At 43.6% G+C, this 27,487-nt stretch overlaps 1 long non-coding RNA gene across 5 annotated transcripts in view; it reads right to left on the bottom strand.

The window, feature by feature from the left end:
• LOC149121947 (uncharacterized) overlaps window positions 1–27,487 on the bottom strand; it is an 82,791-nt gene that overhangs the window by 29,919 nt on the left and 25,385 nt on the right. The window lies entirely within an intron of this gene.

The raw sequence follows: 27,487 nt of genomic DNA, 5'->3' as shown, positions 1-27,487 counted from the left end.
GTCATGGTGAAGTACACACACAGTGATTTAACGCAGCTTGGTTTATATTCAGATGCAGTTCTATGCTAACATCTCAGATTGAGCAATGGGGTTGCTATGAGAGCAAAAGGCAGTTCACTTAGGAACAGTTTTCAGGTGAACACAACAATGGTTTCATTTGGGAAATGCATAAATCAATTATTTTTAATTCTATAAAATACACAGATAACTATTAGGATAAAAAATATGTTTTAAAGTTTAAATGCAGACTTCTGCTTCTGGGCAAGACAGAGTCATGGGGGCTGGTTTACTCTCCCTGCTGAAACTTTGACAAACTATGGTGTGTGGGACACTGGGTATCAGAGAGGACGGGTCCCTGAGAGGTGGGAAACAACGAAGCAAGCGCTGCAGTTGCCCCATCTTACTACCTTGAGAGAGTTTTCAGGCTGTGGCACACAAAGAGAGGGAACCCAGGCAAAGCAAAGCCCCTGAGTTGAGAATACAGAGCTGAGAGTCCAGGAAGACCAAGAGTTTGTAGAGTTTCTAGGACGCAGGACAAGAAAGGAAGGACCTGCCGAGAGAGAGCACCTTCTGGAGGTTTTGTTGAGGGGTCCCACGTGGGTATTGCTACTCTGAGGGCTGATCAGCATATACTTAAACAACAACTGTCAGAAGCCAGAGAAAGATTCAAGGTAACAGTGGCTGCCATTCACCCAGGGCTGGGAAGAGTGTCTGTTCCCACCAGGCAGACTGGAAATTCTCAACACTCGAGGCAGGGAGGGGACAGGTAGAGCACAGGCAGCGAGTGCCTCAGTGCTAAGGCCTGATGAGCCCCGGGCTCAGTGTTGCTCCAGTCCTGCCTCACAAATGTGTTTCCAAATGGTTTCACCAAACCCTAGAACAAAGCGCCAGAATATTTTTAGAAATACAGAAATACCCAGCACCCAAAACAAAACAAAATGCAAATGTCCAGAATCTAATGAAAAGTTACTTTACCAGGCACCAAAAAAGCAGGTAAGTACAAGCCATATAAGAAGTTAAAGCAGCTGAAATGGACACAGGACATGCACAGATGTTGGCTTTAGCAGGGGAGCACTGAGAAATCGTTACTATAGCTGCTACGTTAGTTCCAGAAGTTAAATAGAGACAAGGAAGATATATTTTTTCTAAAAAACAAATATCATTTGTTTGGACTTTCTCAAGGAACAATGTGTTATTTTTCCCAACAGTATTTTGGCATTATGCTAATAGACTTCTTGTTTATTATCTTTTTACTTTTTTTACGTTTTTTATTTTGTTATGGATTTTTTATTGTGGTAAAAATGCATAACAAAATTTACCATCTTAAACTCCATGACAACCAGAACTAAATTTGTCTTGGTCACCTTGTGACCTATAAATGTTGCACAGTGCAGGAATTTTAATTAATACTTTTGGAATAAAAGGATGATTAAGTATGAAAAATAAAAAGAAAATTACCATCTTAATCATTTCTAAGAGTATGATTCAGTAGTGCTAAATATATTTACATTGTTGTGCAACCAATCTCCAGAACTTTCTCATCTTGCAAAACTGAAAGTCTATACTCATTAAACAACTCATTCACTCATTAACCATTTCCTCTTCCCCCCACATATCTCATTGTGGTTTTGATTTGCATTTCCCTAACGATTAGTGATGTTTAGCATCTTTCCATATGCTTTTGGTCATTTGTAGATCATCTTTAGAGAAATATCCATTCAACTCCCTTGCCTATTTTTTGATTGGGTTATTTGGGTTTTTGTTGTTGAGTTGTAGGAACAGGATGTATTTTTTTCTTTTTTCTTTTCTTTTCTTTTTTTTTTTTTTTTTTTTTTTGACAGAGTGGACAGTGAGAGAGAGAGAGACAAAGAGAAAGGTCTTCCTTTTTTCCGTTGGTTCACCCCACAATGGCCGCCGCGGCTGGCGCGATGCGGCCAGCACACCACTCTGATCCGAAGCCAGGAGCCAGGTGCTTCTCCTGGTCTCCCATGCTGGTACAGGACCCAAGGACTTGGGCCATCCTCCACTGCACTCCCAGGCCACAGCAGAGAGCTGGACAGGAAGAGGAGCGACTGGGACAGAATCCGGCGCCCCGACACCACAGGCGGAGGATTAGCCTATTGAGCCATGGCGCCGGCAAGAACAGGATGTATTTTTTTAAAATACAGTTCACATTTGTATACATGAAAACAGCATCTTTGATTAAAAAAAAATGCACTGGATGTGATTAATGACAGATTCAGGAAGAAAAGATTAGTGATCTTGAAGATACAGTAACAGAACTATCCAAAATAAAGCAGAAAATAAAGAAATTGAAAAGCAAAAACAAATACAGAGTATCAGTGATATCTGAGACATCTTCAAGCAGCCTCGTTTACTATAATTGGATTTTTAAAAGAAAGGAGAAAAGAGAGGGCCAAAAATTTTAATAAATATTGACCCCAAAATTTCCAAACATTATGAAAGCCCATACAACCAAGAATCTCATGAGTCCTAAGCACAAAGCACATGAAAAACTGTTATAGCACATCATAAACAAATTGTTCAAAAGCAGTGATAAACAGTAAACATTGAAATTATCCAGAAAAGAAAAAAAGACACACTGCAAAGAGAGGAACAAAAGTGAGCAGTAGATGTCTTTTAGAAACAATGCAACGGGCCGGCGCCGTGGCTCACTAGGCTAATCCTCCACCTAGATGTGCCGGCACAGCAGGTTCTAGACCCGGTTGGGGCGCCAGATTCTTTCCCGGTTGCCCCTCTTCCAGGCCAGCTCTCTGCTGTGGCCAGGGAGTGCAGTGGAGGATGACCCAAGTGCTTGGGCCCTGCACCCCATGGGAGACCAGGAGAAGCACCTGGCTCCTGCCTTTGGATCAGCGCGGTGCACCAGCCACAGCGCGCCAGCCGTGGCGGCCATTGGAGGGTGAACCAACGGCAAAGGAAGACCTTTCTCTCTGTCTCTCTCACTGTCCACTCTGCCTGTAAAAAAAAAAAAAAAAAAAATGCATTGTAAAAACAGTGGAGTAGCATCACTAAAGTACTAAAAGAAAAGAATTCCCGAGAACTCTACACTTGTGACAATATTTTTCTAAAGCAAAAGATCAAAGAATTCATCACCATAAGATCTACACTAAGAGAAATTAAATAAATTAATTAAATAAATAAATAAAATTAAATAAATAAAGGGAAAATGATAACAGTTGGAAATAAAGGTCTACAGAAAGGAATAAAGAAAGCTGGAAGTGGTAACTACATGGGTTAATGTTATCATTTTAATATTTTTGGAAACCAGTTGACTAAGCAAAAATAGTAATATAGATGAGGCTTATAACGTATGTAAAAGTGAACTATATGGCAACAATAGCACAAAGATCAGCAGAGGAGAAATAAAAGTATACCATTGTAATGTTCTTATCCTTTTTATAATATCCTTATTATACCACATGAAGTAGTATAACAGCACTTGAAGGTAGAATGTGATATATATTACAGATATATTCTATAAACACCAAAACAACTATTAAAATAAAATAGACATAGGTAATGAACCAACAAAGTAGACAAAATGGAATTCAAAAGAATTTAATCTGAAAAAGGCAGGAAGAGAGGATAGGGGCACAAGGAACATAAGAGACAAGCAGATAACAAATAGCAAGATGATAGATTTAACCCTAATCATATAAATAACACTAAATGTAAATGGTCTAACTACCTTGTTTAAAAATCAGATGTCAGATTTTTTTATAAAGCATGACCCAACCATATGTGGTCTATAAAAATGCACTTGAAATATAAGGACACAGAGAGGTTGAAGTAAAAGGATGGCAGGAGATATGCTATGATAGCAGATAGTGAAGGAAATATGGAGCAGATCTGTTAATTTATGGCAGAATATATTTCAGAACAAAGACTCTTACCAGGAATAAAAGTTTCAAGTCATCAAAATTATACAACAACCCTAAATATTTATGCACCTAATAACAGAGCTTCAAAATACACAGAGCAAAAGCTGATAGAACTGGCCGGCACTGCGGCTCACTAGGCTAATCCTCCACCTGTGGCTCCAGCACCCCGGGTTCTAGTTCCGGTCGGGGTGCTGGATTCTGTCCCGGTTGCTCCTCTTCCAGTCCAGCTCTCTGCTGTGGCCCGGGAAGGCAGTGGAGGATGGCCCAGGTCCTTGGGCCCTGCACCCACATGGGAGACCAGGAGGAAGCACCTGGCTCCTGGCTTTGGATCGGCGCAACACGCTGGCTGTAGCAGACATTTGGAGGATGAACCAATGGAAAAGGAAGACCTTTCTCTCTGTCTCTCTGTCTCTCACTGTCTAACTCTGCCTGTCCAAAAAAAAAAAAAAAAAAAAACTGATAGAACTACAAGAAGAGACGGACAAATCCACAGTATAGCTTGCCATTTAAAGATCCCTCTTCAACTCAACTATTCATAAGTATAAAAGGAAAGAAAATCAGGATACAAAAGAGTTAAACACTATTGACCAATGTGACCTAATTAACATTTACAGAATACCACACACACCAGCAGAATCCACATTCTCATCATATGCACATGGAACATTTACCAAGATAAATTATACCTCAGCCACAAACCAGTCTAAAAAAGTGATAAAGAGCCAAATATTAAAAGTAGCCACAAAAGACAGACAGACACACTGCATACACAGGAACAAAGATAGGAGGGCAGTAGACTTCTTTTTTTATTAAGAATACAAGTGGAATCTAAATTTAATCCAGAAAATGTAGAAGGAGAGGATAGGAGTACAAAGAACAGATAGGGCAAATAGATAACAAATACCAACATGATACATTTAACCCTAATCAAAGTATGTTCTCTTAGCATAGCAGAATTAAAGTCAAAACAAAAAAGATATCTGGAAAGCCCAAAGTATAAGTAACTTAAATGACAACTTCTAAATAACCTATGAATCAAATAAGAATCATAAGGGAGATTATAAAATGTCTTTCACTGAAAGATTATGAAAACACAACATATCAAAATTTGTGGGAACACTGCCAAAGCAGTACTTAGGGAGAAACTTAAAGCACTAACTGACCAAGAAAGGTATCAAGTCAACATGCTGAATCCTTGGTAGACAACAGTTTCTAGTTTCTCAAGAAACTAGAAGACACAAAGTAAATACAAAGTAAATGGAAGATATAAAATAATAAATAGAAATAGAAAAACAGAAATCAGACAAATAGAGAAAAATCAGTGAAATGAAAAGTTGGCTCTTTGAAAAGATTGATAAAACTCTAGCCAGACTGATCAGGAGAAAGAAATATTACTGATATAAGTAAAGAGACAGGTGGCATCACTACCGGCCCTACAACATATAAAAAGGATAATTAAATAATATTAAGAAAAGTTAGGCCGGCGCCATGGCTCAATAGGCTAATCCTCCGCCTAGCGGCACCAGCACACCGGGTTCTAGACCCAGTCGGGGCGCCAGATTCTGTCCCGGTTGCCCTTCTCCCAGGCTAGCTCTCTGCTATGTCCCAGAAGTGCAGTGGAGGATGGCCCAAGTCCTTGGGCCCTGCACCCCATGGGAGACCAGGAGAAGCACCTGGCTCCTGCCATCGGATCAGCGCGGTGCGCTGGCCGCAGCGCACTGGCCGTGGCGGCCATTGGAGGGTGAACCAACAGCAAAGGAAGACCTTTCTCTGTCTCTCTCACTGTCCACTCTGCCTGTAAAAAAAAAAAAAAAATTAGTAATCTATGGGGCTGGCACTGTGGTTAATGTGGTTAATGCCCTGGCCTGCAGCACCAGCATCCCATATGGGCACTGGTTTGAGTCCCAGCTGCTCCACTTCCAATCCAGCTTGATGCTATGGCCTGAGAGAGCAGTGCAAGATGGCCCAAATCCTTGGGCCCCTGCACCTACATGGGAGACCTGGAAGAAGCTCCAGGCTCCTGGCTTCAGATCAGCTCAGCTCTGGCTGTTGCAGCCACTTAGGGGGTGAACCAGTGGATGGAAGACCTCTCTCTCTATCTCTACTTATCTTTAAGCTCTTTCAAATAAGCAAAATAAATCTTTTTTAAAAAAATTTAGTAATTTATTTGAAATAGAACAATTCCTTGAAGGACACAGACTGCTGAAGCTCACTTAAGAAGAAATAGATGACCTGAACAGCTCTTCATCTATGAAAGAAATTGTAGTTAAAACCATTTCCATGAAGAAAACCCCAGGCCCAGATCTCCTTACTGCAAATTATACCAAATATTTAAGGAATAAATAATAACAGTTATACACTGACTAATCCAGAAAACTGAAAAATTGGGATTATTTTTCCAACTCATTCTGTGATGTCAGCATTACCCTGATGTAAAAAACAAAGACATTGCAAGGAAACAACCAATATCCTTTATGAAGATAGATGCAAAAATTCTTAACTAAGTTTTATCAGAATTAATGCAACAATATATAAAAAGAATAACACATCACAACCAAGTGGAGCTTATCTCAGGAATGCAAGGTTAGTTTCACTTTCAAAATTTAATGTAATCCATCATATTAATAAAATTTAAAAAGTCCCAAAAATCAGAGAAATCATTTGACAAAATCTAACATCCATTCCTGACATTTTAAGAAAAAGAAACAAACTGGAAATACTCAGGAATATCCTCAAACTTGATTGTTTTGAAACCTCTGAAAAATCTAACACTGACATTTTACTTAACAATGCAACTCTGAATGCTCTCTCCCCACAGTCAGGAATGTGACAAGAATATGCACTCCTACCACTCCTGTTCAACACTGCACTGAGGATCTAGTCAATGCGATTCTTTTTAAAAGGAAAGGAAAGGAATGGCTGGCACCACGGCTCAATAGGCTAATCCTCCACCTGCGGCGCTGGCACACCGGGTTCTAGACCCAGTCAGGGCGCCGGATTCTGTTCCGGTTACCCCTCTTCCAGGCCAGCTCTCTGCTGTGGCCCAGGAGTGCAGTGGAGGATGGCCCAAGTCCTTGGGCCTTGCACCCTATGGGAGACCAGGAGAAGCTCCTGGCTCCTGGCTTCAGATCAGCGCGGTGCGCCAGCTGCAGTGCAGCGGCCGCGGCGGCCATTGGAGGGTGAACCAATGGCAAAGGAAGACCTTTCTCTCCGTCTCTCTCACTGTCCACTCTGCCTGTCCAAAAAAAAAAAAAAAAAAAAGGAAAGGAATGCACTTGAAATGGAAAGGCAATAGAAAACTATCTTTATTCATAGATGATATGAATCTGTGAATAAAGACCTTACAGAATCTACAAAGAAAGTTCTAGGACTGGTAAACGGGTTCAAGATTCCATGATATAAGATTAATATGCAAGTATTAATGATATTTCTATACACTGGAAATGAACAATTGGAAATTAAAAAATACCATTTACAAGAGTATCAAAAGATATAAAATATTGAGGTATAATACTGGAAGCATTCCCACTAAGATCCAGAACCAGACAGTGTAGTCCTGGAAGTTTTAGACAGAGCCATTAGGCAAGAAAAAAAAATCCAGGGGATACAAGTTAGGAGGAAGTCAACCCATCCCTATTTGCAGATGAGGTGATTCTATATATAGGGGATCCAAAAGACTCCATTAAGAGATGATTGGAACTCATAAAAGAGTTTGGTAAAGTGGCAAGATATATAATCAACACACAAAAATCAACAGCCTTTGCATACACAGTCAATGCTGTGGCTGAGAAAGAACTTCTAAGATCAGTCCATTCACAATAGCCACAAAAAAAAAAAAATACCTTGGAATAAATTTAACCAAAGACATCAAAACCCTATACAATGAGAATTACAAAACATTAAAGAAAGAAATAGGAGAAGACACAAAAAATTGAAAAATCTTCCATGATCGTGGATTGGAAGAATCAATATCATCAAAATGTCCATAATACCAAAAGCAATTTACAGATTCAATGTGATAATAATCAAAATATCAAGCCCATTCTTCTCACATATAGAAAAAAACAATACTGAGATTCATATGGAACACAGAAGACCTTGAATAGGAAAAACAATCTTATACAACAAAAACAAAGCTGGAGGCAGCAAAATACCAGATTTCAAGACACACTACAGGGCAGTTATAATTAAAGCAGCCTGGTACTGGTACAAAAACAGATGGATAGACCAATGGAACAGAACAGAAACTCCAGAAATCAATCCACATATCTACAACCAATTTATCTTTGAAAAAAAGCTAAAATTAATCCCTGGAGCAAGAATAGTCTCTTCAAAACATAGTGCTGGGAAAACTGGATCACCACATGCAGGAGTATGAAGCAAGACCCTTACCTTACACCATTATACCAAAATCCACTCACAATGGATCAAGACCTAAATATATGAGCCAATACCATCAAATTATTAGAGAACCTTGGTGAAACTCTGCAAGACATCAGCATAGGCAAAGAGTTCTTGGAAAAGACCCCAGAGGCACAGGCAATCAAAGCCAAAATTGACAAATGGAATTACATCAAATTGAGAAGCTTCTGCATTGCAAAAGAGACATTCAGCAAACTGAACAGGCAACTGCAGGGAAGAATCACTGTTCCTAAAGTTGTATTTACAAAATGCATGAAGTTTGTATACCTTAAAAAAAGGTTTTTTGGGGAAAAAAATTCTTCCCTAATTGATCTGTAGATTAAATATACCCCCAGTCATAATCCCAGCCAGTTTTTTATAGAATTTGAAAAGTTGCTTCTAATTCATATAAATGCACATTATATGAAATATAAAATTCATATAAAATGCAAAGAATCTGGCATTTACAAAACAACATTGAAAAAGAACACAATGGGAAGATTAAAACTATTTGATGATAAAGCTACAGGGCTCAACACAAATATATACAATTAGACCAAAGGAACCAGATAAAGAGTCAACAGACCCATACATATGTGAACAACTGATTTTCTACAAGGTGGAAAGCAATACAGTAGTAGATTGTCTTTGACCAAAATGTTGAAAAAAGCGGATACCATATGCAAATGGTAGATCATAGATTTAAGTGTAAGACATAAAATTATAAAATTTCCAGAGGAAAACATACTAGAAAACCTTAGTGATCTTGGGATAGGTGAGGATGTCTTCGACACAACCTCAAAAGTACCTTCTGCTAAAAAAAAGAGTAACTTGGCCAGCGCCACGGCTCACTAGGCTAATCCTCCACCTGCGGCACCAGCACCCCAGGTTCTAGTCCCGGTCGGGGTGCCGGATTCTGTCCCGGTTGCTCCTCTTCCAGTCCAGCTCTCTGCTGTGGCCCAGGAAGGCAGTGGAGGATGGCCCAGGCACTTGGGCCCTGCACCAGCATGGGAGATCAGGAGGAAGCACCTGGCTCCTGGCTTTGGATCGGCACAGCGCCGGCCGTGGCAGCCATGTGGGGGGGTGAACCAATGGAAGGAAGACCTTTCTCTCTGTCTCTCTGTCTCTCACTGTCTAACTCTGCCTGTCAAAAAAAAAAAAAAAAAATTAACTCGAACTTCATCAAAATTAAAAATGTCTGTTCTTTGAAAGATATTTCTAAGAGAATGAAAAAACAAACACAGATTGAAAGGGAACATTTACAAATAATATATATGATAAAGGATTTGTACCTGGGATACATAAATTGTTCTCAAAGCTCAATACAAAGGAAGAAAACCTCAATAATGAGCAATTAATTGATCCAGTAAGAAAATGGCGAAAGAGTAAATGAGTGAAATGAAATGGGAACACACTTCCTCAAGAGGATACACAAAAGGCAATTAAGCACATGAAAAGGTGCTCAATTCCATCTAGTCATTAAGTAAATGCAAATTAAAACTATAATGAAATATCACCATATATCGAATAGAAAAGCAAAAATTAAAATACCATACCAAGGGTTGGTAAAGATGTGGAGGAACTAAAACACACATTCACTGTTGATAGGAATGTAAACTGATCTAGCCACTTTGAGGAAAAGTTTGACAGTTTCTTGAATTAAACATACAATTCTCATATGGTCCCATAGTTCCACTCCTAGTTCTTTACCCAAAATAAACAAGAGCAATGTCCATTCGAAGACTGGTGTATGAATGGTGATCACAGCCTTATTTGTAATGGCCCAAAATGTGTTCCATGAGCAAGCAGCATCAACGTCACATGGAAGTTGTTAGAAATGCAAATTATTGTACCCCATGCAAACCTACCCAATGAGATGGTTTATGGGTTTACTGGTTTCCCTTTGAACTGGGAATTGCCCCAGCAATCTGTGATTAACAAATTCTTTAGACAATTCTCTTTTTTTAAAAGACTTACTTATTTATTTGAAAGGCAGGGTACAGAAAGAGAAGAGTGGTGGGAGAGACAGAGATCTTCCATCCACTGGTTCACTCCCCAGATGACTGCAACGGCTAGAAGCCAGGAACCAGGAGCTTCCTCTGGGTCTCTCACATGGGTGCAGGGGTCCAAGCACTTGAGCCATCTTTTGCTGCTTTTCCCAGGTGCATTAGCAGGGAGCTGGATCAAAAGTGGAGCAGCTGGGGCTTGAGACCGGCACACATACGGGATGCCAGCAAGCGGGCAGCAGCTTTACCAGCTATGCCACAACACCAGCCCCATAGACAATTCTGATACAGGATAAAGTGTAAGAACCACAAGCCGACCCACACCCCAGATGATGCCACTGCCCTAGTTGCACTTTGAGAACAACTACTTCGGAACAATGCTTCTCAAACTTCAAAGTGCAGATGAACCATCTGGGGAACGTGTGTGTAAAAACAAATTTTGATTCACTATACTTGGAAGGGGCTTTGGCCTCTGCGTTTTTTTGTTTTTTTTTTTTTCTTGGACAGGCAGAGTGGACAGTGAGAGAGAGAGAGGAGAGAGAGAGAGACAGAGAGAAAGATCTTCCTTTTGCCGTTGGTTCACCCTCCAATGGCCGCCACGGCCAGCACACCGTGCTGATCTGAAGGCAGGAGCCAGGTGCTTGCACTTGGGCCATCCTCCACTGCACTCCCTGGCCATAGCAGAGAGCTAGCCTGGAAGAGGGGCAACGGGGACTAGAACCCAGTGTGCCGGCGCCGCAAGGCAGAGGATTAGCCTATTGAGCCACGGCGCCAGCCCGGCCTCTGCGTTTCTAATAAACTCCCAAGCAAAGCTGATTCTACTGTCCTGGGAATGATGGCAGCCACTATTCTAGAAAATGCTCCAATTTCTTAAAAACAGAGTCCCTTGTCTACCTCAGTTATTCTCCCAGAGAGAATCCATTGAATGTTCGGATAGAAGCCAGCCTTTCTTCTTTCCATCTGCTCCAGTTTTGGAAAAGAACAAAAGCCCTTCCCTCTCCAGCGGACAGGGTTCTGTTCTGGAATATTCTCTTGGCTGTCCTCAATCTCAGCATTCCTTTAGCACCTAGCCCAGAGGTTCTCACCATTAAAATAACTCACAGAGATTTTAAAAACTATAGCTAACTGGGCCCCAAGTGAGAGACTCTCTTTTGATGTGTCTGGCATAGGCCTTGCTCCCCTGGTCATCTCACAGCGAGTCAGAGCTTAGAGTCGCATATGCCTGTGTGTACCCCAGACTTCCCCCTCCCATTGTAATAATCCATTCAGCAGTATTGATAGCCACCCTCTATTCCCCAGACTGAGCTAATACTGTGGGGAAACCATGACCCCCATTGTCAGAAGGCACATAGTCTAGTGGACAGACAGATAGGTCTACACACAATTTTCACACATATGTAACTACTACAACCGAGACACCTCATCCTGTAAGTAAACATGTGTTGACAATGTACAGGTTTTAGGCACTGGCAGTGTGATGATAAGCCAGGAGGACACAAGCCCTACCTTTACGGGGCTCACGTCCAACCGAATGAACTCAGGACACACGGGGCACCTAGGAGGAACCCGAATCCAAACAGAGAATGATCAAAAAGGTGTCCCTGGGGTCCTGATGTTTCAGCTGAATCGTCAAACCTCACATCAACCAGGCCCAAAAAGAGGGCAGAGGCATGAAGGAACGGGGCACATTCGGGAACTGGCACTGGCTCGGCTGACAGAGCCTTGCCTAGAGGCAGTCGCTGGCCTGGGTCTCAGGGCTTCTCCCTCTCCCTCTCCCTCCTCCCATGCCTACAGCTGCCTTTCCTTCTGCCGCTTAATAGCACTCTCCGGGGCTCACATACGCAAGTTCTCTTCCAGTCTGCCCTACGGTCCCAGAAATCCACAACCTGACACCGTTTTTGAAAGAGTCTCCGGTGAAGAAGAAGAATCCTCTCTTTTCTGGCCCAAGACCACCTCCCAAACACACCCAGGTCCCACTTTTCCTCCACCACCTCCCGACAGCGCCTCCAGGGGGAGCCCTTTCATTCGAATCTGCTGCTGTTGTCAGACACGCCCATTTTACGTTTCCTACAAACTCCAGGACTCGCATGATAGTCATCTATAATTTGAGGAAGAGGATCACAGGAAGCGTGTTCAATACACAAACAGATGAATTGTTCAGCCTGAGCCTCTCCCTTAATTCAAGCCGCCCGTGGTGCGTTCTTAGCTTTCTTCTCACGCGGCCAGCTCCCATCGAAGCCCTCACTGTGCGCCTGCCCAGGACTTCTCCAACTCCACCTCCCCTAAGCTGGATGTTCCCCACCCTTCAGTGAAGATTTCTTCCCACTCAAACAATGCGTGCTCAAAGAATTGTTCTCTGGGTCATCCGACATCTGGGCATGGAAGTGGATACCATCTTAGAGAAAGAAAAAAAAAAGGCTCAGGGTGCCAGTCTCCATCCCGTGCTCCCCACACCAGAAGTCACCCCGAGGCTGCTGTGGGGGGAGCTGCTGCGTCCCCCACGGAATAACCAGTCCAATTCACGATAGCCATCACCACCGTCATGGGACCTGCTTCTCCTAACCATTCCTCCTCAACACTGAGGGTCTCTCTGTTTTCCCAGTCATGCTTAACACCCAGGTTGGAAAATGAGGCTCCAGCAAAAGGTAGGGAGGAACTGTGAGTGTTCCTGAGGGCAGCAGTCATCCTGAAGTCACTGGTGATGAGCACAGCTCCTAATACAGTGCCCCTCTATTGCAGGCAGATTACTTTGTAGCAGGCACGAATACAAGATTTCTTCCAAAAGTTCATGGGAAAATGGAATGACAAGATAATTTTGTTTTGTAGGAAAATTTTATTTTTAAATTCATGTACTGTTTTTTCATAATGAACTTTTCGAAGACCCCTTGTAGAGTAAAAAGTATTTGATGGACTTCAGTCTATTTGGAGAATGGAAACTACAGTGGTGCCAGGGCATTTCCAAGGTTTGACCTAAAACCCAGAGATATCCGCTACTTTCCTGCTTATTCCCATTTACTGTGTGTGGATTGAAAGGGTGATTCAATTGCTCTGTCATGCAAAATTTACTGAAAATACACTGCCTTCAGGTGCTATGACACAGTGACTGGATGTAGTCTCAAAGGACCTAAGGACTGATGACCACGTCCTTAGCATATTTTTTTTTTTTTATTTTTGACAGGCAGAGTGGACAGTGAGAGAGAGAGACAGAGAGAGAAAGGTCTTCCTTTGCCGTTGGTTCACCCTCCAATGGCCGCCGCTGCAGCCGGCGCACCGCGCTGATCCTGGCAGGAGCCAGGAGCCAGGTGCTTTTCCTGGTCTCCCATGGGGTGCAGGGCCCAAGCACCTGGGCCATCCTCCACTGCACTCCCTGGCCATAGCAGAGAGCTGGCCTGGAAGAGGGGCAACCGGGACAGAATCCGGCGCCCCAACCGGGACTAGAACCCGGTGTGCCGGCGCCGCAAGGTGGAGGATTAGCCTATTGAGCCACGGCGCCGGCTCGTCCTTAGCATATTATATTGTCCACTTACTTGGTGGCCACCAAACTGCAGTACAATTGTGATGATTGAAGACAGCTGTCAGCTTTTTGTTACTTCTGTTTTCTGTGGCATCTAATTCCTCTCTGCTTGAATCTGGCTGACCTTAGTGACTTGCTCGACCAATACAAAGTGACAGAAGTAATGTTCTGGGACTTTGAAGACAAGGTCACAAGAAGCCTTGCAACTTCTACTCAAGCCTCTTGGAGCAATTGTTTCTGAGTAAGTCAGCCACCACATAGGAAATCTGATCACGCCGAGACCAGCCTGATGTCAGGAAGCCCAGGCTGCCCACTTGCAGAGGCCATGTGGAGAAAGAGATGTCCCATCAGCTCAGCTTCCAAACCGTCAGGTGACACCAACCCCAGCCTCTATCTGATAGCAGCCAGGACATTTGACAAACCCTATGTGGTAACAACCCATATGGACTCATCAACACCCAAAACCATAAGAGGTAATAATAAGTGATTTGTTCTTAAATACTACCTAAAAATAAACAGCTATGGTTAGATAAGATATCATTAGGGAAGCTGGGTGTAGGGCACACAGGAATTCTCTATACTGTGCTGCAGTTTCTTCTGGATCTTAAATTATTTTTAAGTTATTAAAAAATAAAACACAAGTCGTATGACCTGGATAAGATACATTTTGAAAAAACTAAAGACAGCTAGAGATACTCCTTGAGCTGTGTCTCAGGTGCTGACAATACCAGCACTGGCTGCAGCCGACAGGGGTGTGTAACGGTGGCCCTAAGCTCATTCACGGCCTTTGAATGCTCAGGGGAGCCCTCTAGTCCCCCCACCCATCCCAACGCCAGTGACTCAGCTTCAGCCCTAATGCTTCACTCACCACATCTGGGTCTCCTATTAGGGAAACGCCCAGTTCTTCCTTTTGTCTAATGAGAAAAGGGACTGTTCTTCAGTTTTCGAAGCCTGACATAATGATATGAACAGGCATGAAATGTCACTCAGTCAAAAGAGGGAGGTTTTCTCTGCTAGTGTTTTTTAAATAGGCTTTTTCTTTGGTTTCTAAAAGAAGCCCTCTTAGCACACAAGTAAAATCATGTCTTCCATCTGCTGTTCTTTAGAGACCCCCTACCCCTTGCTAGCCCTTCAAGGAGACCCTGCCCCTCACAGACAGCATGCGGGGGAACAGACTCCTGTCCCACCCCATCTACAGCTTCCATTGTAGATGTCATCTGCAAAGAGCAGACCTTCCACCACTGGTGCTTTGCAGACTCACGAGCGCATACTTGTGGTTTATGACAAACAGAAGTAGACATTATGAGTCGTGAGCAGGTGGAATACAGGAAGAAAGATGAAAACCTGACAAGGTCAACACTGCAATGCACAGACAGTTATTGGAGTATATAACTTTTCCCAGTACTGAACTAGGTACCATTGAGGTATAGGGGTATGAGACAGAAACAAAAGACTAGTGGAAAAGCCTTGGACTGCAAGGGCCCAGATTAATGTCCCAATTTCACTATTTACTTGCAAAATGGCCTTAGGCTGTTTTTTTATTCTCTCTGGCAGGGAGGAGCTCAAGAAACTTCTTCCTACCAACCTTAAGGGCCTGTGAAAATCAAAAGTGAATGCAGTATTTCGTCAACCACTGGGTCAATGAAAGCTATTATTATCACACACCATTGTGTACTAGGAGGTCAGAGAAGGAAGAAGGAACTGTCAGGGAGGACTTGATGGAGGATATTGGTCTAAAGTGGACCTTGGAGGAAGGAAAGGATTGGGAAAAGCAGAAAAGCCACTCCTCCCAAGGGGAACTGAGGGAGGGATTTGTATCCTGTGGGGGAGGAAACTTGACCTAACCTGTGGGAAGAGTTTTGATGGAGGAACCATATGGGAAAATACGTTGTAGAAAGATAAGGGAGTCTCCAATTATGAGGGATCTAGAAAAAAAAAAAAGATGTAGGAAAAGGTAAAGATAGCGGATAAAGGATACACACCAAATTCTTACCTGCTCTGCACCACAGAATATATCCAATGTCCCCACTCTTTACAGGGTTTATTATCGTGGCCTATATTGGAAAACTACCCTAGTGAACTACATTGGACAACGGAAATGGCACCAACAATAGTATGATAATCAAATAGTTACATTGACAGGTTCTATATATAGGAAGGGGGCACTTTGGGATTAATCTTTATGAACTCAGAAACAAGATGTTTATTTGGTAAGTGTATTCTAGAAGATGTGACAAAGCATCTTCCTAGGAAGATGGTGCTAAGGAAGGAAACCTTATACCTCTTTCTTCCACACACGATCTACCCTAGTTCTAACTCATCACATTCATACAAAGACATGGCAGCGTGCATCCCACACAGTTTTGCCAAGGTCCAATCTGGTTGGAACTCCAAAAATCCAGGCTGCCATATTTCCCGACCATGGGTGTCTTGTTACTATTTGTCCCTGGACTACTCCAAGGTAGTATAAATCCCCTTATAGGGACTATGAATCTGGAACAGTTCTCTTCTTTTCTTTCTGTTACACTGTTCCTAATTTTCCTTGGCATCTTACTGCTTTTGAGGGCTCCTTTTATTTAGCCTAAGGTTTCTCCTTGTAAAAAGGAAGTAGCCAGGGTATCTGGTTGAATGAAAAGCATACCAAATATAAGTATAAATTCAGCCATATTGTGGTTCAATCACCATTTGAAAAGAAACACATAAGACCTGTATTTTTTCATAAAATTATTGTCTTTCGGGTCAAATTACTACCTGCAAAACAACTACAAAGCCACAATAAGTAAACTGCATTCAAAATAAGAAAAACTTCATTGATGTTGCTAGACTTGAAGTCCAAAATTGAGTCTTGTTCTTTTTATATTCCTGTCACTTAGCATGACATCTGTTGAATATTAACAAATTAATACATTGAATAAAATCCAATTATAGTTGTTAATAGTGTATCATGAAAATAAGAAAAGATGTTAAACTTCTGGATCCAACACAAAAAGCGAAGGTCAATAATAAGTGAAGAAATCCTGTCTATTCTATGTGAGTGTAATCATGTTAGCATGATTGATAAATACCTATTAACTTCTCACAAAGCAAAAATAACCATGCAACTTGGTAGGGTGGAGAGTAAAGTTCAGCCATAATTCCTATCCTGAGGAAGCTTACAAAAATGAACGAAGACAAAACACAAACTTATTCAACATAAATATTTAAAAACAATTATCTACAGACTGGCATGAGAAAGATGGTGCTGGCAAGGTAGACAGTAGGTGGGGTTATTCAGGAAACATGAAATTCCTTATCGTTGAAGAGTATTTATTGAGATCCAAAGGAAGACAAAGACTGAGAATGACTGGAGTTGAGAATATGCTGCAGATGAAGTAAAATGATGAACAATGATTAGAAAGGAAGTAGTGTCTGAAGCTACGGTTAAAGAATCACTGAGGCTTAGTCATCTGTACATTCTGGAATTTTTTTAAAAGAGGCTTGGGACCACGAGGCCAGCACTGTGGCATAGCAGGTAAAGCCACCACCTGCAGTGCTGGCATACCTATGGGCGCTGGTTCGAGTCCTGGCTGCTCCACTTCTGATCCAACTATGGCCTGGGAAAGCAGTGGAAGATGGCTCAAGAGGTTGGGCCCCTGCACCCACGTGGGAGACCAGGAAGAAGCTCCAGGCTCCTGGTTTCGGATTGGCCTCAGATCCAGGCATTGTGGCCATTTGGGAAATAAACCAGTGGATGGAAGACTTCTCTCTCTCTCCCCCCACCCCCCACTGCCTCTCTGTAACTCCACCTTTCAAATAATACATAAACATTTAAAAAAAAAAAAAAAAAAAGGCTGGGCTCAATCCAGGCTTTCTTTTTTTTTCAAAGATTTATTATTTTTAAAAATTCATTTATTTATTTATTTGAGAGGCAGAGTTACAGACAGAGGGTTCTTCCATCTGCTGGCTCATTCCCCAAATGCCACAACAGCCAGACAGCCAGGAGCGAGGAGCTTCTTCCAGGTCTCCCACATGGGTGCAGGGGTCCAAGCACTTGGGCCATCTTCCACTGCTATCCCAGGACATTAGCAGGGAGCTGGATCAGAGGAAGAGCAGCTGGGACTCGAACTGGTGCCCATATGGATGCTGGCACCTCAGGCAGAGGCTTAACCTGTTACACCACAGCACTGGCCCCTGGAATACTCTTAGGAAAGACATGGTGATCCACAGAGTAAAGAGACAGCCAATGGGATGGGAGAAATCATTGGCAAACCATACATCAGATGATACAGGTTAATATCCTTAATGTATAAGAAACTCAATAGAACAAATAACCCAATTTAAAAATAGGCAAAGGACCTATAAAAACATTTCTTAAAAGAAGACATACCAATGGCCCACAGGTATTTTAAAAAATGCTCAACCTCACTAATCATCTGAGAAATTCAAATTAAAACTATAATTCCACGTCTTTCATAAAAGCTATTATCAAAAAGGCAAAGGATTAAGTGTTGGCAAGGATGTGGAGGAAAGGGAACTTTGGTGAGAATGTAAATTGGTTCAGCCATTATGGAAAATATTACAGAGATACTTCAAAAAATTAAAAATACAACTGTAGTATGACCCAGCATTCCTTCTGAAGTATTACCCCAAAAAATGAAATCAGTGTGTTGAAGAGGTATCTGCACCTCCATGTTCATGGCAACACTATTGATAAGATATCAAATCAATGGAATATTGGATAAATGGATATAGAAAATGTGGTATGCATACACAATGGAATACTATTCAGTCTCAAAAAAGAAGGAACTCTTGGCATTTGTAACCACATGGATGAACCTGTAGGTCACTGTTAAGTGAAGTAAGCCAGGTACAGAAAGACAAATGCCATGTGACCTTACTTATATGTGGAATCTTAAAAAGTCAAACTCGCAACATCAGAGAACAGAATGGTGATTCTCGGGGGATGTGGAAGGCATGGACTGAGATGTTGGTCAGAGGGTGAATAAGAGATCTAACGAATAACACGGTGGCTGTGGTTAATAAACGTGTACTGTGTACTTGAAAATTACTTGAAGATTTGTTTAAGACTTTATTTATTTAAGAGGTAGAGTTACAAAGAGAGAGAGACAGGGAGAAAGGTCTTCCATCTGCTAGTTCCTCCCCACCTGGGCCATCTTCCACTGCTTTCCCAGGCCATAACAGAGCTAGATTAGAAGAGGAGCAGCAGGGACTCGATCTGGCGCCCATATGGGATGCTGGCATTGCAGGCGGCAGCTTTACCCGTTATTCCACAGTGCTGGCCCCCTTTCAATATAATATTAAAATTACAGTTTTGGTGTATCCGTTAAAGCACCACTTGGGATGCCCACACCCCATATCAGAGTACCTGGGTTCAAGTCCTGGCTCCACTCCCTAGTCCAGATTCCTGCTATTGCATACCCTTGGGAGGCAGCAGGTGATGGGATGGCTCAAGAAGTTGGATCCCTGCCACCCCTGTAGAAGGCTTGGATTAGGTTCCTGGTCCAACCCCGCTGTTGTGGGCATTTGGTATTGAACCAGTCAATAATTTTTTCTTCCTTCCCTCCCCTCCCCTCCCTTCCCCTCCCCTTCCTTCTCTGCCTTTTAAATAAATAGGCTCTTTTTTGCTGAAGATTTATTTATTTATTTATTTATTTATTTATTTATTTATTTGAAAGGGTTACACAGAGAGAGAAGGAGAGGTAGAGGCAGAGAGAGAGAGAGAGGTCTTTCATCTGCTGGTTCACTCCCCAGAAGGCTGCAACAGCCGGAGCTGCACCAATCTGAAGCCAGGAGGGTTAGGGTTAGGGTTAGGGTTAGGGTTAGGGTTAGAACCCTAGGAGCTTCCTCCGGGTCTTCCCACATGAGTGCCGGGGCCCTAGGACTTGGGCCATCAGCCACTGCTTTCCCAGGCCATAGCAGAGAGTTAGATTGGAAGTAGAGCAGCCAGGTTTGGAACTGGTGCCCACATGGGATGCCGGCACCTCAGGCGGCGGCTTTACCTGCTACACCACAGCGCCGGCCCCACAGATAGCTTTTTAAAAAGAAAAAGAGAGGCTGGTACTGTGTGGTATAGCAGGTAAAGCTGCTACCTGCAATACTGGCATCCCATATGGGCACTGGTTCCAGTTCCGGCTGCTCCACTTTTTATCCAGCTCCCTGCTATGACCTGGGAAAGCTGTGGAAGATGACCCAAGTGCTTGGGCCCCTGCACCTGTGTGGGAGATCCAGAAGAAGCTCCTGGCTCCTGGCTCCTGGCTCTGGATTGGCCCAGCTCCAGCCGTTGCAGCCATTTGGGGAGTGAACCAGCAGATAGAATATCTCTCTCTCTGCCTCTGCCACTCTGTATCTCTGTCTTTCAAATAAATAAATCTTTAGATATAAAACTTATTTTTAAAATACAACATGAGATTAGAAAAGGAGAGGGAATCAAATGGTCCACAGTATTTATCAGGTAATCACAAAGACCACTACATACACTCATAGGAGTTTGAAGATTCTGCTAAGCTGATGTGGAAGCTATGGAGGCCATTGACTATGTGCACATACATACATGTGCTCCGAGACAACCATGTGCAGACACACAGAGAGGACGAGGCTTATTCACGGGTTGATAAATGTAGTCAAGATCCTAGAAGGGGCAAGCATTCAGCATCATGGGTTCAGACGTCACTTGGGACCCCCATATCTTGTATTGGAGTGCTTGGGTTCAAGTTCCAGCTCCACTCCAGAATCCAGACTCCTGCTAATGTCTACCCTGGGAGGTGATGCTTCAAGTACTTGGATCCAAGCCACCCGTGTGGGAGACCCTGGCTTCCATATTCCCTGGAGACAAATCAGATTGTGACAGACCTAGAATCCAAGGTTTTTCCTTTAGTCCCCAGCCAATCTGAAAACATCCAGTGGAGTTGATTTTTACATGAAATAGTTAAGTTCTGAGGTCAGCTCATATGGTGGAAATCATGTACAATAATAATTATGCTTGATAAGTCCTTAAGTGAGATATAAAGTAGACCAGATGTGCTGCTCCTTATATATCTCTCTAAAGACATCTCCACAAGTCAATCCAGCCAATTCTTCCTCCAGGGAAAGAGTGCTGCTCTATAAATTGAATACTAGATGGAGGTTCTGGTTTATGTTTAAAGACCATATTGAGGGACCTGCACTGTGGGAGTAGTGGGTTAAGCTGCCATCTGCAGTGCCAGCATCCCATATGGGAGTTGGTTTTAGTTCCAGCTGCTCCACTCTCAATCCAGCTTCCTGCCAATGCTCCTGGGAAAGCAGCAGATGGCCCAAGTGCTTCAGCCCCTGTGCACCCACGTGGGAGACCCAGAAGAAGCTCCTGGCTCCTGGCTTAACATCAGCTCAGTCCCAGCCATTGTTGCCATTTGGGGAGTGAAGCAGTGGATGGAAGATCTCCCTCTGTCTCTCTGTCTCTCTCTGTAATTCTGACTTTCAAATATGTAAATAGATAATTAAAAAAAGACCATATTGATCCTCATTCTTCACCCCATTCCATTCCCCTCTAAAAATATATACACTCATTGCAGCCTAATGCGTTTTCATGACAGGCGCGTGGCAAATGAGACTGAATGAGCAGGGCAGATTCATCTCTGCAGTCTCACTGCCTTAGTGGATAGAACCACACATATTCATTACAGGTTTTCACTTCAAGTCCCACCTCTGAATCAGTAGATTCTGTGCATCTTTACAGAAAGGCAACCCCATTTCAAAATGTCTCTTTTTCTACTTAAAAAAAATCAACTTTGTCCATGTGTAATCTGCAAACAATAAAACATACGCATTTTGAATGTAGTTTGATGAATGTCTGTGCTCATGTTACAACACCATATTCAAGAGATAGAATGTTTCCATCACTCCAGGAAGTCCCATGCTACCCATGTGTAGTAAATTCCTATCCTTAACACTAGGCAATGAGTGGTACACATTCCTTCTCTAGAATGTTCTAAAATTTCCTAGGCAAGGAATTTCCACTTTCAAGAATTTCATATAAATGGAATCATACGGCATGTGCAATTCTGTTAAAAAATGATTCATTTAAACAAGAGTTTAATCCATTGGTAGAACGATAATAATCACAGAAGGTAGTCAAGCCTTTGACTATAACAAAGTGAGAAGGGAAGCAATGAAGCAATGAGGGGGTGTGGGGAACTCCACTCTACATAGAGGACAAACTGCCCAGGACTTGAAGGCGGGAGAAGTAATCGAGAATCAAGCTCAGGGACTTGGCTGGCGCTGTGGCTCAATAGGCTAATGCGGTGCCGGCACACTGGGTTCTAGTCCTGGTCAGGGCGCCGGATTCTGTCCTGGTTGCTCCTCTTCCAGTTCAGCTCTCTGCTGTGGCCAGGGAGTGCAGTGGAGGATGGCCCAAGTGCTTGGGCCCTGCACCCGCATGGGAGACCAGGAGAAGCACCTGGCTCCTGGCTTCAGATCAGCGCAGTGCACTGGCTGCAGCAGCCATTAGAGGGTGAACCAACGGCAAAAAGGAAGACCTTTCTCTCTGTCTCTCTCTCTCACTGTCCACTCTGCCTCTCAAAAAAAAAAAAAAAAAAAAAAGAGAGAGAGAGAGTCAAGCTCAGGGACCTGAATAAGGCCAACTCCAGTTGATGGGTTGTTTGAGATGGATCTGTGGAAGCAGATTAAACCCTTAAGAAGGATGTGCATGTTAGGAGGAAGTAGGTAATTCTCAGAATCATTGTCAGCCTTATCTTCAGTCCTGGTTATATCACTTACAAGCTGAACAACTCTAGGCAATTCATGAGTCAATTATAACCCTGGGGTTTTTGTCTAAATATAAAAGTTGTTGGACTGCATACATGATTTCTGAGTAGCTGCATCATTAGAATTAAGCTACATGAGGGCAAGAACTTTTTTTTTTTTTTTTTGCTGTGACCACAGCACCTAATAAAATACTAGCACTCAATAAATATTTGTCAAATGAACAAATGAGTCTCAGCTCTGCTGGCTGCTACATCCTATCATTTTGGTAGACTCGTTTGAGGGAGTGCTGGTTTGATGTAGATTACCTTCTTTGCCACACAGGGGCAGGTACTTTTTATAGGCACTAAGATGCCACTAGGTATGTCTGCATCCCATATCACAGTGTCTGGGTTTGAGTCCCAGCTCTAGTCCCAATTCCAGCTTTCTGCTAGTGCACACTCTGAAAGACAGCAGGGGGTGGCTCAAGTAATTGGGTCCCTGTCACCCATGTGGGAGGCCCAGACTGGGTTCCTGGCTCCTGGCTCCAGCCTGACACAGCCCTGGCTGTTGTGGGCATTTAGGGTGTGAACCAGTGGATGGGAGCTCACTCATTGCTCTCTCTCCTTCTCTCTCTCTCTCTCCTCTTTCAAATAAGTAAGTAAATTTTTTAAAATCCATTGGGACAAACATTTCCCATTTACTCAAGAAAAGAAAGAGCCACAGAGGACAAAATGGGAATTAGTATGACTCTGCAATTTATGGCAGTAAAATTCATGACATGTGGGTTTTCTAATGGGAGGCATTTAGTGGACAAATGAGACAGAAATGGGACCTTCCAGAGTTACTAGGATGGCTGTAAGCTTAGTGTTTCTTGACTTACTTGTTTCCATTCTGAAACTTTGGCAGCCTCTGAAACATGGTACAAGATCTTACCCCAAAATTTACAGATTCGACTGCTTTAAGGAACTGGAAAGATTCCGAAGTGAGTTGAGAGTATGCCAACTTGGAATGTGAGAACTATCATGAACTGGAAAGTACATGCTTAATCTAAAAAAAAAATCCTTTTATTTAATTTTTTTTAATTTATTCAAGAGACAGAGAGACAGACAGACTCTTATCTGCTGGTTCACTCCCCAAATGCCCACAACAGCCAGGACTGGGCTGGCCTGGAGCTGGGAACTGGAAACTTAATCCAGGTCTCTCACAAGGGTGACAGGGACCTAACTACTCGAGCCATCACCTGCTCCCATAGTCAGCATTAGCAAGAAGATGGAATTGGGAGCAGAAGCCAGGAATCAAACCCAGACTCTCTGAGGTGGGACTTGGGCATCTTTCTCAGCACTGTAACTGCCAGGTCAAACACCTACCCCCTCCAAAAACAAAAAACTCCTCAAATTAAGTTTTTAAAATGCTTTGCTGCCAAAAGTATTGCTTCCAGAATTAGGCCCCTGAGATGCCAGTTTGCAAGGTGGGCATTACATCATGATTGTGTTCACGTCAGTCCGTGGGGGCCTCTCTAGTGGCAGCTCTTAGAAAAGCTCTGAGCACCCAGTAGGAAGTTAATGACTGCTTCTTGAATTAGCAGAATGTGATAACAGCCTGGGGCTCTCCTGGGCTGACAGCCTGATGGAGTGAGTCCCTTCCATCATTTCTTCTCTCCACCTTGTTTCTCAGTGAAGCACACGCTCTAATGCGTGGCTGCTCATCCACTGCCACACGTTCAACTTGACCACCCTGAGGCCAACTTGTCTTGAGTGGATTCAAACACCCCAGTTCTCATCTATCAAGGCTCTCTGCCCCACCCTGCCCAACCCCACTAAGACCTCTCCCCCAGGGTGGAATGTGGGTCATCTAATTCCCCAGCCACCCCTCCCTCTGTGATGTTTGACCTTGGCATCCAAGTTCTCTCTTTCTTAACCCTTCAAGTTCATATTCTCTCTTACAACAAACTACCCTGGAAATCTATTCACACAGTGGTATTAGTGACAATATGTTATTCCTGTAGTGATGCTGAGTTTCAAAGGGATATAGGGACAATAGTGAATGCAAAGGAACATGTACAGGCAATGAAAAACATTCGTGATATTGGCCATTTGACCTTCTAGGTGACCTTCTAATCACAGTACCGCTTTTCCTTTGCCAGTGGAATAAGGACCATCAAGAACCAGGTAGACTTTTTTTTTTTTTTTTTTTTGACAGGCAGAGTTAGACAGTGAGAGAGAGAGACAGAGAGAAAGGTCTTCCTTTGCCGTTGGTTCACCCCCCAATGGCCGCTGCAGCCGGCTCACCGCGCTGATCCGAAGCCAGGAGCCAGGTGCTTCTCCTGGTCTCCCCTGTTGGTGTGGGGCCCAAGGACCTGGACCATCGTCCACTGCACTACCGGGCCACAGCAGAGAGCTGGACTGGAAGGGGAGCAACCAAGACAGAATCCGGCACCTTGACCAGGACTAGAACCCAGTGTGCCAGTGCCGCAGGCGGAGGATTAGCCTAGTGAGCTGCGGCGCCAGCCCAGGTAGACCTTCTATGAACTAGGAAGAATGAAACTGGGCTGGCAAAAAGTTTGGTAGTCATATGTTTGGGTTCATATTCTAAATTTACTTTTTTTTTAGAAGATTTTGGGCAAATTGTTTAACTTGGCTATGCTTCAATTTCCTCCTATATAAGATAGAAATAGCAGTCCTATTGTATAGGTTATTATGAGTTAAAAGGGTTAATAGCTCTAAAATCCAAGAAAAAAGGTTGGCTAAGAATCAAATAAATTTTAGCTGTTATTGTCTGCAAATTAGGGGTAATCTGGGGATTGGAGAGCCAAAAGGGTGCCTGCGTTAAAGCATTTAGCACAGCACTTACTACACAGTAAATGCTCAATAAATTCTGGTTATTGAGAGTGTGATAGGCTGAACAATGGCCCCTGTGTTAGTCAAGATTTTCCAGAAACAGTACCAACAAGACATACACAGATACATTTAATAGGAGATTTTTATAGGAGTCGGCTCATGCAGTTTGGGAGGCTAAACCCCACAGTCTGCCATATGCCAGTTGGAGAATGGGGAATCGCAGTGCGTGACTCAGTCTAAGTCTGACGACCCAAGACTGAGGGGCTAATGGTGGAAGTGCTCGTCTGAGCACTGAAGCCCAAAGACAAGAGCACTGACATCCGTGTCCAAGGGCAGGGGAGGACAGACATCTCCGCCCAAGCAGAGAATGTGCCTTCCCCAACCCCTTCCTTCGGTTCAAGCACTCGACAGCTTCCCCACTCAGTCTACTGATCCGAACGCTAGCCTCTTGCAGAAACATCTTCTCAAACACCAGAAATGTTTCACCCGCTATCTGGGCATCCCTTAGCCCAGTCGGGACAACACAAAACTAAACATCACAGCCCCCAAGGATATCCAGGCCCTGACCCCCTGGAACATTGTGAATACTGGCTAAAGGGACTTTGCAGGATCTTGGGATGAGAAGATAATTCTGGATTTTCTGGATGGGTTCTAGATTAATCACAAGTGTCCTCTAAGAGGGAGGCAGAGGAAAATTGTCCTGCAAAAGAAAGCCATGTGACAGAAGAAGAGGGAAGCAGATTGAGAGACGGAGGCGGCTTTGTCACTGGCTTTGAAGGTAGAGAAAGGAGCCACAGCCGAGAAATGTCCAAGGCTACCAGAAGCAGGGGGCAAAGCCTGTCTTCTACCCTGCAGCCTCTGGGGGAGCCAACCCTGCTGCTGCCTTGATTTTAACCTTGGAGGATTCGGTGTGTGCTTCTCCCGTCCAGAACTACAAGGTGATACATTTCTGTTGTCTACACTCACTAAGGTTGCAATCGGTCACTACAGCAGCCACAGGAAGCTGGGGGCAAGTTCTCCTGTTATCCCGAGTCTCCCTCACTGCACAGCAGGATCAAGAAAGTCAGAGGAACAAGAATATAAATCATGGCATTGGCCGGCACTGTGGCTCAATAGGCTAATCCTCCACCTGCGGCGCCGGCACACTGGGTTCTAGTCCCGGTTGGGGTGCTGGATTCTGTCCCGGTTGCCCCTCTCCAGGCCAGCTCTCTGCTGTGGCCCGGGAGTGCAGTGGAGGATGGCCCAAGTGCTTGGGCCCTGCACCCGCATGGGAGACCAGGAGAAGCACCTGGCTCCAGACTTCTGATCAGCGCAATGCGCTGGCCGCAGCGCGCCAGCCACGGCGGCCATTGGAGGGTGAACCAACGGCAAAAAGGAAGACCTTTCTCTCTGTCTCTCTCTCTCTCTCTCTCTCTCTCTCACTATCCACTCTGCCTGTGGAAAAAAATAAATAAATAAATAATGGCATTAACACTCTTCAGGGAGACATAGCTGATACCTCTCGACCACTGGAAAATTTCAGTTAAACTTTCTTTTGCTCTGGCTTTGGAGAGAAAGGAAGGAGCTAATGGTTCCCATCTATTTGTAACAAAGCAAGAGCCAACAGCCAAAATTGTCACTTTTGCAGGTTTTTTTTTTTTTAAAAAAAAAAAACACAATAGAGTTTATTTCTTTTCTAAATGCATCAGCAGGGCTGGTGAGGGTCTGGAAAGCGACAGCTAAGATTAGCCTCAAGCTCCCCACTGAGACCTTGAGTGGCTGTCAGCTCTGCAAGGAGCAGCAGCAAAGCCTCACGCAAATGGCCTATAAAAAAGGCCTTGTCAGAGGCACCTTGACCTGCCAGGGCTTCTCTGGTCCTCAGATTCCCGGCGGCCCTCCCAGGGTTATGCTCCCTTACATGATGTATTTCCCCTGCCTTTTTTAGAGCTGCATTATGCTTGCTCCAGGAAACAGCCTCTTCCTTCTCATAAACACAGCCTTGGGTTCCTGACCAAGCGCACTGCCACTCCACAGCTCCCTGTCCATCCATCACACCTCGCTGTCACCCTGGCTGCGATTGTGGAGAGCTGGTCCAACTCCAGAAGTGAACTTTGGGTGGGGAGAAGGAAG

The sequence above is a fragment of the Oryctolagus cuniculus genome, chromosome 15 (assembly GCF_051225735.1).
Source record: "Oryctolagus cuniculus isolate XC-2025 breed Fujian yellow rabbit chromosome 15, ASM5122573v1, whole genome shotgun sequence".
Taxonomy (NCBI): Eukaryota; Metazoa; Chordata; class Mammalia; order Lagomorpha; family Leporidae; genus Oryctolagus; species Oryctolagus cuniculus.
Note: the sequence above shows the minus strand (reverse complement) of the source record. Positions and strands in the feature narration are given on the sequence as shown.